Source organism: Loxodonta africana, chromosome 5 (assembly GCF_030014295.1).
Source record: "Loxodonta africana isolate mLoxAfr1 chromosome 5, mLoxAfr1.hap2, whole genome shotgun sequence".
Classification (NCBI taxonomy): domain Eukaryota; kingdom Metazoa; phylum Chordata; class Mammalia; order Proboscidea; family Elephantidae; genus Loxodonta; species Loxodonta africana.
This window is the reverse complement of record NC_087346.1, coordinates 133,849,405-133,865,387: the sequence shown is the minus strand read 5'-3', so window position 1 is coordinate 133,865,387 and position 15,983 is coordinate 133,849,405.

Genomic DNA, 15,983 nt, shown 5'->3' with positions numbered 1-15,983 from the left:
CACCATGATGATAAATGCCAGCTCATCTCAGCCCAGCAGCCACCCCCAGGACATTTTTGCTGAGCCTGTAGCCCCCACCCACCACAACCACACTTGGGAATATTTGAGGTGCTTTTGTTCTGAGCTACCAAAGTTACCTTTGCATTTGGTGTACTGGGTTCTAATTGTGTGGATTTGTGTGTCTTCCATGTGAGAACATGAGCACCTCAGAGCAGGGATCATGTCTTTCATCTCTGAGTAAACAGTGGAAGCACCAAAAAAAGTCTTCTTGAATGAACATCTATCATCAATGGTCTCAAGATATGTCTATTGCCCTTGCTTTTTATACCTTCTGAACCATAATTATGCAGGCACCTACCAAGGAGGTAGACAAGTTTTTTTAAGGCTCTTACCGATCCTGTCAAAGCCCTGGTGGCGTAGTGGTTAAGAGCTCAGCTACTAACCAAAATGCAGGTAGTTCAAATCCACCAGCTGCTCCCCGGAAACCCTATAGGGCAGCTGTACTCTGTCCTATAGGGTCGCTGTGAGTTGGAACCGACTCAATGGCACCTAATAATAACAACGATCGACCCTGTCAGCTCAGGTTTCTGACACAATTATGAGTTCTTTTTTCCGAACTGATTTTAAACTGGCCTATCAGGTTTCTATTGTAAATCACCTCAAAATCTCGTGGGAAAGGGCAAGTATTGTATGATTCCACTTTTATGAAATATCCAGGATAGGGAAGTATATAGAGACCAAAGTTTACTAGTGCTTACCAGGGGTGGCTGGGAGGGAGGAGAAAAGGGGAATTCACTGCTTAGGTAACTCTGAGTTTCTGTTAAGAGTGATGGGAAAATTTGGAAACAGATAATAGTGATGGTTGACCAACATAATAAATTAATAAATGTCACTGAATTGTACATGTAAAGAATACTGAAAAGGCAGACAATTTGTACATATATATTTACCACCATAAAACATTTTTTAATTAAATGTAAATCTCTAGGGAAAGAAAAATGGGTTTTGTTTTAAAAATGAATGCATGTTTATATGGGAGTTTGATAAAAATGTTAAGAAAGTGGAGATTTAAAGCTAAAAGGATCCATGGGGGTCAGCCAGTTCACTTCTCCCCGTTCGCAGATAAGAGACTAAGGTCTACGTCAAACTTTGAAAAATGGGCCTGGGACACATTTGGTGTATGACCCTCATGATTTTTTTTAAGTTGAGTCAATATGTTAAAATTGGAAGATTTCACAGACACAACACATGCACGCAGAGATAGCCGGTTCTGTTGAAATGTTGAAATATCTGGCAATCTAGTATTTCCACTTCTAGGTATATACCCAAAAGAAATGAAAACTCTGGTCCACACAAAACTTGTACATGAATATTCATGGCAGCATTATCCATAACAGCAAAAGGGAGAGGGAACAAATGTTTATTAATTGACAAATGGATAAATGTGGCATATCCATATGGTGGAATATTATACAGTCATAAAAAGGAACGAAGCACTGGTAGATGCTACATGGATGAATGCTAAAGAAAAGAAGTGGGTCACAGATGCCCTATGTTGTAAGATACCATTCATATGAAATGTCCAGCACAGGTAAATCTATAGAGACAGAAAGTAGATTAGTGTTTGCTTCAGGTAGAAGGAAAGGAGGAACAGGGAGTGATTGCTAATGTGTACGGAGATTCTTTTGGGGGTAAAGAAAATGTTCTAAAGTTTGTTGTGGCAATGGTTGCACAACTCTGAATATACTAAAAACCTTTGAATTGTTTAAAAATATATATATATATATCCCCATGTGTTATGGGAGTCCTGGCAGGGCAGTGGTTAAGAGCTACAGCAGCTAACCAGAAGGTTGGCAGTTCGAATCCACCAGTTGCTCCTTGGAAACCCTATGGGGCTGTTCTATTCTGTCCTATAGGGTCACTATGAGTCAGAATCGACTCGACAACAATGGGTTTGGTATCTGTGTATGTGTATATATATGTCCATATATGTATGTACCTGTATATCTATAAACACACATACACATACAAATACACCCAAGCGTGCACACACACATATACTGGCACACACACATATATACATATATGTCGTTGTTAGGGTCCATCAAGCCGGTTCCCAGTCATAGCAACCCTACATACAACAGAACGAAACACTGCCCGGTCCTGTGCCATCCTCACAATCAGTGCTATATTTGAGGCCATGCTTGCAGCCACTGCGTCAATCTTTCTTCTTGAGGGTCTTCCTCTTTTTCAGTGACCCTCTACTTTAAAAAGCATTATGTCCTTCTCCAGGAACTGGTCCCTCCTGACTACATGCCCAAAGTACGTAAGACAAAGTCTCACCACCCTTGCTTCTAAGGAGCATTCAGGCTGTACTTCTTCCAAAACAGATTTGTTCATTCTTCTGGCAGTCCATGATATATTCAATATTTTTTTGCCAACACCACAATTCAAAGTCAACAATTCTTCTTCAGCCTTCCTTATTCATCGTTCAACTGTCATATGCATATGAGACAATTGAAAATACCATGGCTTAGATTAGGTGCACCTGAGTCCTCAAAGTGACATCTTTGCTTTTTAACACTTTTAAGTGGTCTTTTGCAGCAGGTTTACCCAGTGTAATGCGTTTTTTGAATTCTTGACTGCTGCTTTCGTGGGCATTGATTGTGGATCCAAAAAAAACGAAATCCTTGACAACTTCATTATTTTTTCTTTTTATCATGATGTTGCTTATTGGTCCAGTTGTGAGGATTTTGTTTTCTTTATATTGAGGGGTAATCCATACCAAAGGCTGTGTATGTACGCATGTGGATATGTGTATCTGGTAACGGTGGGCCCACGTGCCTGGGGAATTCCAGCAATAGTTGGCCATATCTCAGTAGTGACTGCCACCTTTATTTTTTTTTAATAATATTTTATTGTGTTTTAAGTGAAAGTTTTCAAGGCAAATCAGGTTCCCACTTAACAATTTTTATACCAATTATTCCATGACATTGGTTACAATTTTCACAATTTGTCAGCATTCTTATTATTTCCATTCTATTTGTTCTGTTTCCATTAATCTACCTTCCCTTCCCCTCTTTGCCTTTTCATCTTTGCTCTTGGGTAAATGCTGACCGTTTGGTCTCATATAGTTGATTGTTTAAGGGAGCACATTACTCATGGGTGATATTGTTTATTTTATAAGCCAATTTATTATTTGGTTGAAAGGTAACCTCCCGAAATAGCTCCAGTTCCAAGTTCAAAGGATATTTGGGGGCAATAGTCTTGGGGATTCCTCTGGTTCTATGAGTCCAGTAGCTCTGGCCTTTTGGGGAATTTGACTTTTGTTCTACATTTTTCTCCCATTCTATCTAGGACCTTCTAATGTGTCCCTGGTCAGAATGGCTGGTAGTTGTAGCCGTGCACCATCTAGCTCTTCTGGTCTCAGGTTAGAAGAGGCTGTGGTTCATATAGGCTGATAGTCCTGGAGACTAGTTTCTTCTTCCAGCCTTCGATTACCTTCATTCTCTTTTGCTTCATAGGAAGAGAGGGCAATAGTTGTATCTTAGATGGCCGCTTGCAAACTTTTAAGACCTGAGATGCTACTCACCAGACTAGGATGTAGAACATTATCTTTATGAACTATGTTATGCCAACTGATTAAATTGTCCCCCGAGACTATGATCCTAAGCCTTTTAAGCCAGTTAACCAATCCCACAAGTTGTTTGGATACTTCTAGGAAGCTCCCATAACTGTACCCACTATGTGCTTTGTTATATATATGGATACATGTGCAGCACACACAAATGTGTATGTACATATGCCTACAGATACACCTATGCATGCATGTGCATTTACTTGTATATGTCTTCCCATGCACATATGTGCACACATATCTACCTATATAACCACACACATATTTTTTGGTTGTCGTTACTGTTGTTGAAAATTTCTGTATGTTATAACATTTACCCAGACCGTGTCTTTTTCTTGTGTACTTCTTAGTGTCTTTATTTACCTTGGTCAAGTTGTGCTGACTTCACCCATGTTGGATATTGTCTTTCCCATCACCAAAAATAACAAGTGTCTACTACCTACACAGTGATTCCGCTTCCCTCTCCCTCCCAACCCTGGTAACCGTCAAAGAGCATTGCTTTCGATATGTGTATCTATTCTTGACTTTTCATAATAGTGGGACCATACAAAATTTGTCCTTTTGTGATTGACTTATTTCACTCAACGTAATGTTCTCCAGATTCATCCATGTTATGTTTCACAAACTCCTCATTATTCTTTATACTTGCATAGTATTCCTTTGTATGCATGTACCACAATTTGTTTATGCATTCATTATTCGATGGGCACTTAGGTTGTCTCCATCTTTTTGGTGTGGTGAATAATGCTGCAATGAACGTGGGTGTGCATATGTCTACTTCAGTCACTGCTCTTATATCTCTTGGATATAAGGACTGGGATTGCTGGATTATAAGGTATTTCTATTTCTAGATTTTTTTAGGAAGCACCATACTGTTTTCATAGTGGTTGTACCATTTCGTAAACCCACCGGCAATGTTTAAGAGTTCCAATTTCCCCACAACCTCACCAGCATTTTTTGTTTTCTGCCTTTTTAATCAGTGCAATTTTTGCAGGGATGAGATGGTATCTCACTGTAGTTTTGATTTGCGTTTCTCTAATGGCAATTGATCACGAGCATCTTTTCATGTATCTGTTGACCACTTGAATGTCCTCTTTGGTGAAGTGTCTGTTCAAGCCCTTTGCCCATTTTTTTTTTATTGAATTGTTTGTCTTTTTATTGTTGAAGTTTTCTATATATTTTAGAGCTTAGACATTTATTGTATATGTCATTGACAAAGATTTTTTTTCCCAGATTGTAGGTTCTCTTTTTCTCTTGGTAGGGTTTTTTGATGAGCGTAAGTATTTAGTTTTTAGGAGGTCCCAGTTATCTAATTTATCTTCTGATGTTTGTGCATTTTTTGTTGTACTTGACAGGCTATTGTGCTGAAAATTAGGTTCCATAGTTTTGTCCCTATGTTATCTCCCAGGCACGTTACAGTTTTAGCTTTAACATTTTGAGGCAGCTTTTGTGCGTGGTGTGAGGTATGGACCCTGTATCATTTTTCTGAAATGGATATCCAGTTTTGCGAGTACCATCTGTTAAAGAGACTGTTTCTTCCTTCAGTGAATGGATTTCGACCCTTTGTCAAAGATCAGCAACTGCCTCCTTTAAATGAGACATGCCTCCAGGTTTCCACAGCCTCCGACAATGCCTTAACCCTCCATTCCCAAGTTTTACCCACTTTACTCAATTTTGTATTCTGTTTTTTATGGCCTGGGTCTTTGAGTTTTCAGCCCTGGTCTAGACCATCATGGAATCTCAAAGCTGGAAAACGTGTCAATACATCACCAGTCCAACCTCCCCACAAAACAATAATGCAGGAATCCTCATTCATATCTCAGGTGTCCTGGAATGCCTGAGTTCATTCTCCACTTGAACTCTTTTAGTGAGGGGCATTCACTACATAGAAAAGCCACCCATTATTGTTGTCTTTACTATCAATAATAACATTTGGATGTTGTGCTTTTTTAAAAATTAATTTTTATTGTACTTTAAGTGAAAGTTCACAAATCAAGTCAGTCTGTCATACAAAAATTTACACACACCTTGCTATACACTCCTAATTGCTCTCCCCCTAATGAGGCCGCACACTCCTTTCCTCCACTCTCCTTGTGTCCATTCGGGCAGCTTTTGGCTCTGCCCTCTCATCTCCCCTCCAGACGGGAGATGCCAATACAGTCTCATGTGTCTACTTGATCCAAGAAGCCCGTTCTTCCCCAGTACCACTTTCCATCCCATATTCTAATCCAATCCCTGTCTGAAGAGTTGGCCCCAGGAATGGTTCCTGTCTTGGGCTAACAAAAGGTCTGGGAACCATGACCTCCAGTGTCCCTCTAGTTCCAGTCTGACCATTAAGTCTGGTCTTTTTATGAGAATTTGGGGTCTGCATCCCACTGCTCTCTTGCTTCCTCAGGGGTTCTCTGTTGTGTTCCCTGTCAGGGCAGTCATCAGTTGTGGCTGGGCACCATCTAGCTCTTCTGGTCTCAGACTGATGTAGTCTCTGGTTAATGTGGTCCTTCCTGTCTCTTAGGCTCATAGTTACCTTGTGTCTTTGGTGTTCTTCATTCTTCCTTGCACCAGGTAGGTTGAGACCAATTGATGCATCTTAGATGGCCGCTTGCTAGCGTTTAAGACCCCAGACGCCACTCTCCAAAGTGGGATGCAGAATATTGTGCTCTTTTAAGAACTATTTATATGGGATCAAATTGACAACAGCAGCTCGAAAGACTAGATAGAAAACTTAGGGGGCAGTGAGTTTATGGTAATGGGGGAGTAACAATTCAGAAAAGGAGGGTGACAAAGGCTGCACGGCTTGAAGAATGTAATCAGTGTCACTGCATTGTACATGTAGAAATTGTTAAATTGGTATTTGTTCTGCTGTGTATATTCTCAACAACCAAAAAAAAAAAAAAAAACCTATTGCCGTCGAGTCAATTCCGACTCATAGAGTTGTATAATGATTGAGAATTTACCAAATGCTTTAAATATATTTGAGTGAGTTTAAATATATTATCTTGCTTGAGCATCATAATAAACCACATTTTATAAATGAGGACATCAAGAAGTTGGTGACCCGTAAAAGGAAGTGAAATCTGAGCTCAGATGTTCCAGCTTCAAATTCTGTGCCTTTTTTTTTTTTTTAATATGAAGTATTTCAAAAAGTACAAAATAATATTGCAGACATTCACATTCCCACCTCTGAGGTTAAACAGATGTCATCATTTTGCCATATTTGCTTCAGTATTCCCCGTGTTCTTTCCACTGCGCTGCTAATCTTTGTTACAGTGTTCTTCTTCCTGGTGCCAGAATGGGCATCCTGGAGAGGAGCCTGCATAGAATAAGTACAACTCTCCTGTTGGAGGGCCCTTCTTACTTCATTTCTAAATTAATGCTCATGAGGACTTCCTTGGCTCAGGAATGTTTGGGAGAGAATCATGGCCCAAAGGGAAGAATGAAACGGAAACACTTCATGAATGTTCTTGTCATAACAGTTGCCATCCCTATCCATCTCTTTGTTTTTCTAACAATTGACTAACTCTCCTTTCAAAAAACTCAAAGAGATGGTCTTGATTGTTTCATTATACGGGAGTATTTGTTGTTGTTGTTAGCTGCTGTCCAGTGACCCCTGACTCATGTTCCCCCATGCACAAGGGAACGACACACCACCTGGTCCTGCACCATGTCCATGATCAGTTGAGGACTGGACCATTTTGATCCATAGGGTTTTCATTGGCTGGTTTTCAGAAGTAGATCATGAGACTGACCTTTCTTTCTAATCTGTCTTAGTCTGGAAGATCTGCTGAAACCTGTTCAGTGTCATAGCAACATGCAAGCCTCCACTGACAGGCATTGGCTGCATATGGAGTGCATTGGCTGGGAATTGAACCCAAGTCTCCCTTATGGAAGTGGAGAATTCTTCCACTGAATCACCATAGCCCCCATACTGGAGTATACCAGAAAAACCAGTTGTCATCAAGTCAATCCATACTTATGGTGACCCCGTGTGTGTCAGAGTAGAACTGCACTCCGTAGCATTCTCAATGGCTGACTTTTCAGAGGTAAATCATCAGGACTTTCTTTCGAGGCACCTCTGGTGGACTTGAGTCTCTAACCTTTCAGTTAGCAGCTGAGCACATTAACTAATCGTTTGCACCACCCAGGGACTCCAAATAAGGGCGCTTTATCCAGAGGTGAGGATTGGAAAGGTTATAGTTAAAGGAGTGGTTTGCTTGTCATGAGACTGGTTGCTGTGGATCTACTCAGCAATTAGGGAAACAGCATCATGTGGGGGTGGAGGAATCAGGAGAAGCTTTTTCACCGCTGCCACTCATTTGCTGGGCCAGTTATAACTGGTCAGTGTCACTAGGCCTCCTTTCCATTTTGGAGATAAATAGCAAAGTGGATAATAGCACAGACTGGACCGCTGCCCCCCGCCCCAGCCTGGCCCAGATATGCTCTACCCACTGGCATAGCTAAGGAAGAGTCACCCTGGGCCAGGAAATGATACTCATTTCATGAGTAGAATGCAATCAGGAGAAAGAGGGCTGAGGAGCCAGCTCAAGATGAGTCATTTGGCTCAAGAGATGCTTGTCGGTGGTCCTAGCCACACGCTGCACCACCAGTAGCCATTTCATTTGATCTCCACACTGATGCTCAAACCACAGATTTCCTGGGCCTGCAGCCTCCCAGGAAATGGAAGCTAAACATCAGATGATTCATATTTCCTCTAAAGAGGCCAGAGAGAAAATACCTGCTTCAGAAATTGCTGCCAGCTTTCAAGGCCTGGCGTGGGCTGCTCCTCCTGCCTCCTGGGCTGATGGGCATGGGCTCCTCCTGGGCCAGAAGCTACCTGTCCTCTAACTGGCTTCACTGTGAAGAGAGAGAAAGGAGCAGAAAAAGAGTGGGAGGAAGAGGGGAACAAAAGAGGAGCGATGATAAGAGAGTTAACATGTATTAAGTGCCCATTATGAGTTAGGTTCAAACTGCACTAGTCACTTTACATATATTATCTCATGTAATTTTGACTACAAGGAGCCCTGGTGGCATAATGATGACTGCTAACCAAAAGGCTGATGGTTCAAACCTGCCAGCTGCTTCATGGGAGAAAAGACCTAGCAATCTGCTCCTATAAAGATTACAGCCTAGGGAACCCTATGGGGCAATTCTACCCTGCCCTTTAGGGTCTCTATGAGTCAGAATTGACTCGACGGCACTTAACAACAATTTCACTACAACACGGTGAGGTGGACTTTATCTACTACCTGCCATACCGTACATTTACTTATTTAATGTCTGTTTCCCACACTAAATTATAAACTCCATGAGGAAAATAACTTTGTTCAGTTCATTGTTCTATCTCCGGTTTCTAGAATGGTACCTGGGACATAATGGCAAATAATAATCCTTATAGGTAACACTTATCTTATGCCAGGAGTCCCTGGGTAGTGCAAACAGTTGAGCTCTTGACTATTAACGGAATGGTTGGCAGTTCAAACTTACCCAGAGGCTCCTCAGAAGATAGACCTGGCAATCTGCTTCTGAAAGGTCACAGTCTTGAAAACCCTATGGAGCAGTTCTACTCTGCACACATGGGGTTACCATAAGTCAGAATTGACTCAACGGCAGCTCTAACAACAACAGCATCTTATACCAGATGCTGTTTTAAATATTTTCAAATACATTAACTCAAACAAAACATAAGAATAATAAAACCAATAACCAAACCAGTTGCTGTTGAGTCAGTTCCAACTCACGGCAGCTCGAAGCGTGTAAGACTAGAACTGTGCTCCACAGGATTTTCAATGGCTGAGTTTTGAGAAGTTGACTGTCAGGGCTTCCTTCCTAGGTGGTTTTGGGTAGACTCGAGCCTCCAATCTTTCAGTGAGCAGCAAAGTGCATTAACCAAAAAAATATATAATAATAATAATAGGTAGTATTTATCTTGTGCCCAAGACTGCTCTATTTTCATACATTAACTCAATTTTTTCTTAAGACAACCTTTTGGTGGAGGAACTACTATCCCCATTTTCCAGATGATGAAACCGAGGCACAAAGAAAACAAACAACTTGTCCATTCTACTACAGCTAGAGAACTGTGGAGTCAGGATGCAAATCCAGGCCACTAGATTCTGGGTTTTTAACCATAATGCTATTCTGTCTCTCTTATAGTGGATTCTCAATAAACAGTTGTTAAATGAATGATTATACCCATTTTACAGATGAGTACACTCAGCTTCTTACTAAGGTCACACAGCTTATAAATGGCACAGCTAGGGTTCAAACTGAAGCCTGTCTGATGATAATCTACTGTATCATAGCCTATAAAATTCTTAATAGGGAGAAATGTGGCCAAGTTTAGATCCAGGAGTAGGAAATCAGCTATACAGAATGATTTGAGATAAACAATAAAAAATCTCTGTCCTTCAAATTTGCTCCTGTGTTGGCTTTCATAAAATCAGAAATTCTACCACTAGGGAATGATTCTTGTGGTTTTTAAACCATAAGATCTTGGGATCTTCAAGGGCCCAAAGGGAGGGTTAGGATGTCAAGCTGCTATCAACAGAAGTGCATATGCAGGGATCCAGGGAGCTCTCAAAGGGAAGATCAAGGACTGGAACCAAGAAATTCCCCTCCCTCCATGCTTGGCCGGGAGCTGGAGCTGCCTTCATTCATTTACTCATCAAATATTGATGGTCACCCATATGTTCCAGGCACTGTCGAGGCCCGGAGGATATAACGATGGACGTTCTAGTGGGCCTGCAGACGAGTACATAGTGTGATCCTCCACGTTGTGGGAGGGGAAGTGCTCAATACCCTGGGAGCACACAGGATGAATCCAAGGAAGACTTCGCAGGACATTTCAGCTGAGACCAAAAGTTTGAGTAGGGATCAGCCAGGCTAAGGGGCTTGGGGACAAGTGGCGAGAGGGCAGGAAGAGTATCCCAGGGGAAAGGCAACAGTATTTGTAAGGTCAGAATGCAAGATACCTAGGTGAGAAACAGTGCAATGATCCACAAGTGGGAATGAGGCCTGCACTGGGGAGATCAGAGAGTGGAAAGAGAGAAGGCTCCAGTGGTGGGTGAAAGCCAGATCAGCCAGGGCCTTGCAGACCAAGTTAAGGAATTTGGACTTTATCCTGACAGCAACTGAGAGCCACAGAAGGGTTTTAAGCTGGGATGTAACATAATCAGATTTGCATTTCAGAAAATGTGGAGAATGGGAGAGACGAGGAGTCCCTGCGTGGTACAAATGGTTAACGCACTCAGCTACTAAAGGTTGGAGGTTCAAGTCTACCCAGGGGTGCCCCTATAGAAAGCCCTAGTGATCTACTTCCAAAAAAAATCAGCCATTAAAAACCCTACAAGAAAGTTCTACTCTGACACACATGGGGTTGCCTCAACGGCAAGTGGTATCCTGGTGGTGATTATAGGGAGACACAGAGAGGAAGCAGTCACAAATGATGCCTGCTTTCCATTAGGGTAACTGATTAGATGACTGTCACATTCACCCCTTCACCGAGACAAAAGACCCTCAGAGAGGAGCTGGTTTGGGGTGGAAGATAATCAGTTCCATTTTGGGAAGTTTAGTTGAAGGTCCTATGAGACACCCAAGGGAAGATGTCCACGGTATGGGGAAAAGGAAGCCAAGGTTACTGTTGATGTGATTCTCCTGCTCAGGTATGTGGGGGTAGAGAGGGTGAGGGAAGAGAAGGCTAATAAGGGAGCAAGTTAACTGCTGGACAATAGCTGTCCGCTAAGAGGAAGGCAAGAATATTGTATATATGCAGGGACGGATTTCCCAATAAGCAAGACACTCACAGGCTTACTTGTGCTTACTACTCTGTAGTTTAAACAAGTGTCCTTTTCACAACCTGTTTAATGCCACTTTTTTTTTTTTTTTTTTTTGCTTTTTTTTTCTTGGTGATTGCACTGTGTGAAATGGGCCTCCAAGCACAGTGCTGAAGTGCTGTCTAGTGTTCCTGGGCACAAAAAACTGCGATGTGCCTCGTGGAGAAAATACGTATGTTAGATGCGCTTTGTTCAAGCACGAGTTATAGTGCTATTGACCATAAGTTTAATTTTAATGAGTCATTGATATTTAGAAAATAAGGTGTCTTTAAATAGAAACATACATAAAACAAGGTTATGTATTGATCAGTTGAAGAAAACGTTGTAACTACTACCCCTGGGGCAGGTAGGAGGGAACAGGAAAGCTGGTAATAGGGAACCCAGGGTTGAGAAGGGAGAGTGTTGACATGTCATGGGGTTGTTAACCAATGTCATACAACAATGTGTGTACTAACTGTTTGATGAGAAACTAGTTTGTTCTGTAAACCTTCACCTAAAGTTCAATAAAAAAAAAAAAACCTAAAAATGTTGTAACTACTTACCAGTCTGACAGAGACTGGAGGAACCCCTGAGACTATGGCCCCCAGACACCCTGCTAACTCAGAACTGAAGCCACTCCCAAAGCTCACTTTTCAGACAAAGATTAGACAGGTCTATAAAACAAACAATAATACATGTGAGGAACATGCTTCTTAGTTCAATCAAATATACGAGACCAAATGGGCAACTTTGCCCAAAAGCAAGATGAGAAGGCAGAAGGGACAGGAAAACTGGACGAATGGACACGGGGAACCCGGAGTAGAAAGGGGGAGAGTATTGTCACATTGCAGGGATTGCAACTGATGTCACAAAACAATATCTGTATAAATGTTTGAATGAGAAACTAACTTAAGATGCAAACATTTACCTATAGCGCAATAAAATTAAAAAAGAAATAAAGTATTGTGACCAGAGTCTACAAGAGTCTAAGCCAACCTCGTACACTCCCTAGAAGCAATGGTTTAATATTTGCTAATTCAGTGTTCTCAGTGACTTTACAGAACATAACCACTGCAAATAATAAGAATTGAATATATATATACACATCAGAATGGGACATAGGACAGTGCTGTTGTGTGACGATTCTTCTAGATCAGTAGCCATGGAAGGTCCAAAGTGAACCTACAAGAGAGCAAGGAGGCAGAAAATCCCCAGACATGAACTTCACAGTTCAGATATGGTGTTGTTTATAAATTTCTTGGTCGCAGATACTTGATTTTGTATCAGTAACCCTGCCACAGGCTTGCGCCTTTCAAAAAGCTGTAAAGCCGTTTCTTTGGGGGGGTGATAAAAATATTCTGGCATGGGATAGTTGTCATGGTTGCAAGACCTTGTGAAAATACTAAAAACTACTGAAGTGAACACTTTCAGAGAGTGAATTTGAGTTATATCTCAATTAAAAAAAGTTCTTAAAATAAAACCTGGCCAGTACCATTGAGTCATGGCAAGTCCGCTAGCTCTTCTCTCATAAACGTTTGTGGTTAAGCTGCAGTAACTGGGAATGGCCCCATGTACCCTTTAGCAATCTTTCCACATCAGATTCTGACGGCTCCCATTTGCTCCTCTGTCATCCCTTCTCCACCTCAAAGGGCAGAGCCTGAAAGCTTGGCGGTAGGCACATTTGCCATTAAGAAACTTAAAACCGTAAAGGAACTTAAAGGAGACTTAAAAAAAACTTAATGGAAAATAAGGTTTTGGATGAAGTTACCAAAGACCTTATCCATCAAAACCCCTCGCCGTCTAGTTGATTTCAACTCATAGTGGCCCTATAAGACAGAGTAGAACTGTCCCATAGGGTTTCCAAGGGGTGGCTGGTAGATTCGAACAGCCGACCTTTTGTCTAGCAACCTTAGCTCTTAGCCACTGCACCACCAGGGCCCCAGTAAAGACCTTAGGAATATATTTTTTCTTAGAAATACACATTCTCAATTATGAAACAAAACTTTACACAAAGAAGATATCACTGACATTTTACCCAACTTAACCTCATGATTGCAATACCTAACACTGATTAAAGGAGCCCTGTAGAGCAGCGGTTAAAGCACTTGGCTGCTAACCAAAAGGAAACCCTGCGGGGCCATTCTGCTCTGTCCTATAAGGTCATTATGAGTCAGAATTGACTCGCCGGCAGCGGGTTTGAACACTGATTAAGCACTCAGTATGGTCAGGTGCCTTGCTTGAAATGCCTTAATTAATCTTCCTAATAAGTTCTTCAAATAGGTAGTATTAATATCCCATAAGGAAATTGAGGCATAGAAAGATAAACTAACTCCACCAAGGTCCACAGCTAGTACCAGAGCCCAGATTTGCACCTAGCCAATCAAACCCAGTGCTTACTGTACTCTCTCTCCTCCCATATAATAGGTACCCACACCATCACTCAATTCGCCTCATCTTCAGGCCTTGGCTTAGGCATTGCTTCATCTCAAAAACCTTACTTCACTCTCTAAGTCTGATCAGGTGCCCTTCCTCTATGACCTTTAGCATCTCACTTCCACTACTACAGTATTATCATGCTGGGCTGTAATCACCTATTTACTCAGCTGTACCTTGTAATAAGATTGTAAGTAGTTCGAGGGCCAAGATCACATCCACCTTGTCTGATGTAGTCCTAGCATTTAGCATACCGCCTGGCACATGGATGATGTCCCAAAACCAAACTGAATGAACGAATGAATGAATTTCCATTTACCATCCCTTCTTAAGAGACTTTTCAGGGTCTCCCCTACTCTGCAATTCCCAAAAAAGAAAAGTAGAACTTTGGGTATTTGTGTTACTTTGTTGCAGATAATGCACATAATAGTTTCCCTTTCCTCACATCCGGGTTTTCTAACCAAATGTTCAATGCTCTTCTGATTTTATGACTCAGACTTGTTGACTGGTTTTGCTTCTGGTGTCTCTCCTCCTGGTTTTAATTGTGGTCCCAAACTTGAGGCATAATTGAGATGTTAGAGATGGAAAAAGGATGGTGTAACTTTCATTTAACTGGGTGACATAGCTAAGTAGGTATTTCTTAATTCCCCTCAATGGCATTCAAAGTTAATGAGCTTTACTCTGTTATGATAGCTTTTTACCAAAAACAAGTCACTGACCTCCGTTTACAGGTTCCTCCCACATCAGGGTGAGTACAAGGACCAGGTGGGCTTTGACCTCATTTTCCATTATTACTCCCACAGCCTCATTGCAGCAACCTCCACCCTTCCTCTGCCTTTACCTCGGCCTCCCATTTCTACCCAAACAGGCATGACCTACAATTCACATATCCTGGAAACAAAAGGTAGGTACACTGAGGTAAATCTCAATGCAACAGATACAGACTGCTCTGTGACACCCTGGAATATTTCTTTAATGTTCTAAACCAAATTAAACCTACTTCATGCCCCAAACTCAAAATGGTCAAGAGTTGCCAAATTCCAGAAATGTTCTATGGTTTATTCTTACACCCTGAGTCACACAAGAAACTCAGGCCAGAAATTTGGGGGAGGTTACCGGTCCTCCCTCCAACGCCTTAATGATGCCCGTAAGCAGCCAGTTACAAAATCCAATGGCAATTTTTCAGTCTTCATCTTACTCAAACCATCAGCAGCATTGGACATGGTTGGTTTCTTCCTTTTCCTAAAAAACTTTTGGGTTTTTTTCCCACTTTCTGCTCACTTCTTCTCAGTATCTTTGATGGTTACTTCTCATCTTCTCTAACACAAAAATTGGGGTATCCCAGACCTCTACCTTTAGACCTCTTCTCTGTCTTTATTCATTCTTTGAATGAGTTCGTGCCTGTCAATATTACCTATCTACAGTGATAATTTTCAAAGGAATCCCCAGCTCCAACTCTTCCCTTCAACTCTAGACCCCAATAGCTGACTTCTTACTTGACATCTCCACTTAGATGTCCAATAGACATGGAAATTTAGCATTTCCATAACTGAACTCCTCACCTTTCCTCTCCCCTCCACCCCAATCCAGCTCCATCCTCATTCTTTCCAATCTCAATAAACGACAACCCCATTCTACTATTTGCTCAGGCTAAAAATCTTGAAGCGATTCTTTTCTTTTTATCATAGTGAGAATATACACAAGAAAACATATGCCCATTCAATGTTTCTACATGTACAATTCAGTGATACTGATTATATTCTTCAAGTTGTACAACCATTATCGCTATACTTTTCCAAATTATTCCACCACCATCAACATATTCCCCATTTTCCCCTCCCTCCCTGGCAAACCCCCCAAAAACTAAACCTGTTGCCATCGATTCAATTCCCGCTCATAATGACCCTGTAGGTCAGAGTAGAACTGCCCCATACAGTTTCCAAGGAGCAGTTGGTGGGTTCCAACTGCTGAGCTTTTGGTTAGCAGCCATGCTTTTAACTACTGTGTCATCAGGGTTCAGGGTTTGTTTGGTTTGGTTTTTTTGGGGGGGAGGGGGTGGGAAGGTGTCCACCCCGGTAGCCAAAAATAATTTTTTATTTTTATAT